The following is a 5,168-nucleotide window of genomic DNA, read 5'->3' as shown; positions in this document are numbered from 1 at the left end:
TCGTTATGTTTGTACATACACATGTGATGCAGAAATGTAAGTGTGCATAAGGGATTTTTGGTTTTGTTTATATTCTATTGAAAACAAGAAGTGGTTCACAGTTTTCGGGGAGGAGTGTGGTGTATGAAGAATATGCTATTGTTGGTAATGATACAAGATGGTATCAGGGACTCCATTTCCCATGAGCCTCAGCTTCAGGTAGAGTCACGCCTCTACGGGGTTTCCCCTTCCTTCAGACAGAGCCACTACAGCTACCCTGCACATGTACTGTATATGACGAGCATGTCAATAAACCCGAGTCTAACATAAAGCATACGTCTGTCTCCGGCTGTCCTGCTTATTCCAAGACGTCCACGCAAGGACATAACAGTTAGGGTTTGGCTTAAATAATGAAAAGGTGAAATGGCCGGAAAGGTGAAATGGCCGGAAGCTGTACTTCCGGCCTGGTCAGACGTTCCTACAGACACAAATGGCCGTGTCTGCGGGTGGCAAGCCGGTGGGGTATTCATCCGTGTCGCTCCTCTGGACGGTCCGGGCGCCTGTTCGGGGGCGATGGGGGACTGAGGGGAATAGCATGATCCTTGCGTGCACGCGCTACGTCCTGTGGGTGAAACCCCTCGCTGTCAGGTGAAAAGAAGTGGCTGGCGACTGTCTCGGAGACATGTATCAGAGGATGCTCTACAACTCACAGCAGGGGGCATTGACCAGTGGCAAGCCACTCACTTCATTGCAGTGTGTGTGTGTGTGTGTGTGTGTGTGTGTGTGTGCATGAGTGTGTGTGTGTGCATGAGTGTGTGTGTGTGTGCATGAGTGTGTGTGTGTGTGTGTGTGTGTGTGTGCATGAGTGTGTGTGTGTGTGTGCATGAGTGTGTGTGTGTGTGTGTGTGTGTGTGTGTGTGTGTGTGTGTGTGTGTGTGTGTGTGTGTGTGCGTGTGCGTGTGTGTGTGCGTGTGTGTGTGCGTGAGTGTGTTCTATCTGGGGGTGTTCGTTATGTGAAGGAACAAGATAACATGCTGACAGACTAAAGACTTAATGGCTGCACTGTTAAAAGGAGAGAGAGTAAGAGAGACAGATAGAAAGAGACATAGTGCTGCTGAAAGCTTTACAAATGCTTAAAACCTCCAATAATCAGTTGTAATCAATGTCATTAATCTCATCGTCACTTAAGGTTTCCATCGGCTTCATTGGCTGAACCATGTCCGGCGCTCGTCAGCGCTCCAGGCGGTTGTTGCTGCGTCTCCCCCCGCGGGGCCCAGCCGGGTCACTGAAGAGGAGGGTTGTTGCTGCGTCTCCTCCCGCGGGGCCCAGCCGGGTCACTGAAGAGGAGCTGAGCGAGACAATCCAACCAGAACATCTGACAGGATCTCCTCTGAAAGGCAGAGTCTGGGTGCGTCGGGGGCTTACTGGGAGGACATGGCACATTTCTTCCAGCTTCTTGTATTCAGTCTTTCATATTTGTGAGGAGCAGCATGCTGCTGCAGCCCGGTGGGACCGGTGCTGCTCAGACAACAGAAGCGGGAGGCTGGCTGGTCTCCCCGGGCCCCAACATGGCCATCGATCCACGGGCCCAGAACACAAAGATCTGCCTGTCAGTTACAGTAGCCGTACCGCGCCTCTCTGCCCTCTCTCTGATGCTCTGCTGTGTGCTTGGAATAGCGCCGCGCGGCTCAGCTCTGCTGTGCTGCACACGGCACGTTCAGAGACGGCACGTTCACACACGTTGTTTATTCTTTCTTGAAAGAAAGAAAAAATCTTTGTGCAAAGACCTGAAAGAGCTATTTCACAGCTCAGAGAACACATGAGCTTTTGAACTTTTTCTTTTCTTATTTCTGCCACCAGCAAGCCTCCCACGCCTCCCCTGGGAGTCACTTCACCCCCGACGCACCCCCTCCCCCCCGCCCACCCAGCAGCACCATGGTGGAGGGCTCCCCGACGGCTCCGCCAATTAGCCCCGGCCCCCGGCCTCAGAGAAGTGGAGCGAGCCGTTGCCGGAGCGGCTCGGTGACGTCCCCAGAGTTCCCTTTAACGGGTGACCGCCAAAGACGGGTCGAGGAGAGCGGGGAGAGCCAGGATAATGGATGACCCCTTTTTGCCACCGAGGAGTTTGAATCAATTTCAGCTTCAGTGTCCCAAAGCGTCCACAGGCTGCTGTTACAGGGAGGATATGATGAGACCGTCCACAGGCTGCTGTTACAGGGAGGATATGAGACCGTCCACAGGCTGCTGTTACAGGGAGGATATGAGACCGTCCACAGGCTGCTGTTACAGGGAGGATATGAGACCGTCCACAGGCTGCTGTTACAGGGAGGATATGAGACCGTCCACAGGCTGCTGTTACAGGGAGGATATGAGACCGTCCACAGGCTGCTGTTACAGGGAGGATATGAGACCGTCCACAGGCTGCTGTTACAGGGAGGATATGAGACCGTCCACAGGCTGCTGTTACAGGGAGGATATGAGACCGTCCACAGGCTGCTGTTACAGGGAGGAGATGAGACCGTCCACAGGCTGCTGTTACAGGGAGGATATGAGACTGTCCACAGGCTGCTGTTACAGGGATGATATGAGACCGTCCACAGGCTGCTGTTACAGGGAAGATATGAGACCGTCCACAGGCTGCTGTTACAGGGAAGATATGAGACTGTCCACAGGCTGCTGTTACAGGGAAGATATGAGACCGTCCACAGGCTGCTGTTACAGGGAAGATATGAGACTGTCCACAGGCTGCTGTTACAGGGAAGATATGAGACCGTCCACAGGCTGCTGTTACAGGGAAGATATGAGACTGTCCACAGGCTGCTGTTACAGGGAAGATATGAGACCGTCCACAGGCTGCTGTTACAGGGAGGATATGAGACCGTCCACAGGCTGCTGTTACAGGGAAGATATGAGACTGTCCACAGGCTGCTGTTACAGGGAGGATATGAGACCGTCCACAGGCTGCTGTTACAGGGAGGATATGAGACCGTCCACATGTTGCTCTTACAGGGAAGATATGAGACCGTCCACAGGCTGCTGTTACAGGGAGGATATGAGACCGTCCACAGGCTGCTGTTACAGGGAGGATATGAGACCGTCCACAGGCTGCTGTTACAGGGAGGATATGAGACCATCCACAGGCTGCTGTTACAGGGAGGATATGAGACTGTCCACAGGCTGCTGTTACAGGGAGGATATGAGACTGTCCACAGGCTGCTGTTACAGGGAGGATATGAGACTGTCCACAGGCTGCTGTTACAGGGAAGATATGAGACCGTCCACAGGCTGCTGTTACAGGGAAGATATGAGACCGTCCACATGTTGCTCTTACAGGGAAGATATGAGACCGTCCACAGGCTGCTGTTACAGGGAAGATATGATGAGACTGTCCACAGGCTGCTGCTGTTACAGGGAGGATATGAGACCGTCGACAGGCTGCTGTTACAGGGAAGATATGAGACTGTCCACAGGCTGCTGCTGTTACAGGGAGGATATGAGACCCTCCACAGGCTGCTGTTACAGGGAAGATATGAGACTGTCCACAGGCTGCTGTTACAGGGAGGATATGAGACTGTCCACAGGCTGCTGTTCCAGGGAGGATATGATGAGACCGTCCACAGGTTGCTGTTACAGGGAAGATATGAGACCGTCCACAGGTTGCTGTTACAGGGAGGATATGAGACCGTCCACAGGCTGCTGTTACAGGGAGGATATGAGACCGTCCACAGGCTGCTGTTCCAGGGAGGATATGAGACCATCCACAGGCTGCTGTTACAGGGAAGATATGAGACCGTCCACAGGCTGCTGTTACAGGGAGGATATGAGACCATCAACAGGCTGCTGTTACAGGGAAGATATGAGACCGTCCACAGGCTGCTGTTACAGGGAAGATATGAGACCGTCCACAGGCTGCTGTTACAGGGAAGATATGAGGCCGTCCACAGGCTGCTGTTACAGGGAAGATATGAGACCGTCCACAGGCTGCTGTTACAGGGAGGATATGAGACCGTCCACAGGCTGCTGTTACAGGGAAGATATGAGACCGTCCACATGTTGCTGTTACAGGGAAGATATGAGACCGTCCACAGGCTGCTGTTACAGGTAAGATATGAGACCGTCCACATGTTGCTGTTACAGGGAAGATATGAGACCGTCCACAGGCTGCTGTTACAGGGAAGATATGAGACCGTCCACAGGCTGCTGTTACAGGGAAGATATGATGAGACCGTCCACAGGCTGCTGTTACAGGGAGGATATGAGACTGCCCACAGGCTGCTGTTACAGGGAGGATATGATGAGACCGTCCACAGGCTGCTGTTACAGGGAGGATATGAGACCGTCCACACTGCTGTTACAGGGAGGATATGAGACCGTCCACAGGCTGCTGTTACAGGGAAGATATGAGACGGTCCACAGGCTGCTGTTACAGGGAGGATATGAGACCGTCCACAGGCTGCTGTTACAGGGAGGATATGAGACCGTCCACAGGCTGCTGTTACAGGGAAGATATGAGACCGTCCACAGGCTGCTGTTACAGGGAAGATATGAGACCGTCCACAGGCTGCTGTAACAGGGAAGATATGAGACCGTCCACAGGCTGCTGTTACAGGGAGGATATGAGACCGTCCACAGGCTGCTGTTACAGGGAGGATATGAGACCGTCCACATGTTGCTGTTACAGGGAGGATATGAGACCGTCCACAGGCTGCTGTTACAGGGAGGATATGAGACCGTCCACAGGCTGCTGTTACAGGGAAGATATGATGAGACCGTCCACAGGCTGCTGTTACAGGGAGGATATGATGAGACCCTCCACAGGCTCCTGTTACAGGGAGGATATGATGAGACCCTCCACAGGCTCCTGTTACAGGGAGGATATGATGAGACCATCCACAGGCTGCTGTTACAGGGAGGATATGATGAGACCGTCCACAGGCTGCTGTTACAGGGAAGATATGAGACTGTCCACAGGCTGTTGTTACAGGGAAGATATGAGACCGTCCACAGGCTGCTGTTACAGGGAGGATATGAGACCGTCCACAGGCTGTTGTTACAGGGAAGATATGAGACCGTCCACAGGCTGTTGTTACAGGGAAGATATGAGACCGTCCACAGGCTGTTGTTACAGGGAGGATATGAGACCGTCCACAGGCTGCTGTTACAGGGAAGATATGAGACCGTCCACAGGC

This window comes from Poromitra crassiceps, assembly GCF_964638095.1.
Source record: "Poromitra crassiceps genome assembly, chromosome: 15".
NCBI lineage: Eukaryota > Metazoa > Chordata > Actinopteri > Beryciformes > Melamphaidae > Poromitra > Poromitra crassiceps.
The sequence above is the reverse complement of the archived record's forward strand: the minus strand, read 5'-3'. Positions refer to the sequence as shown.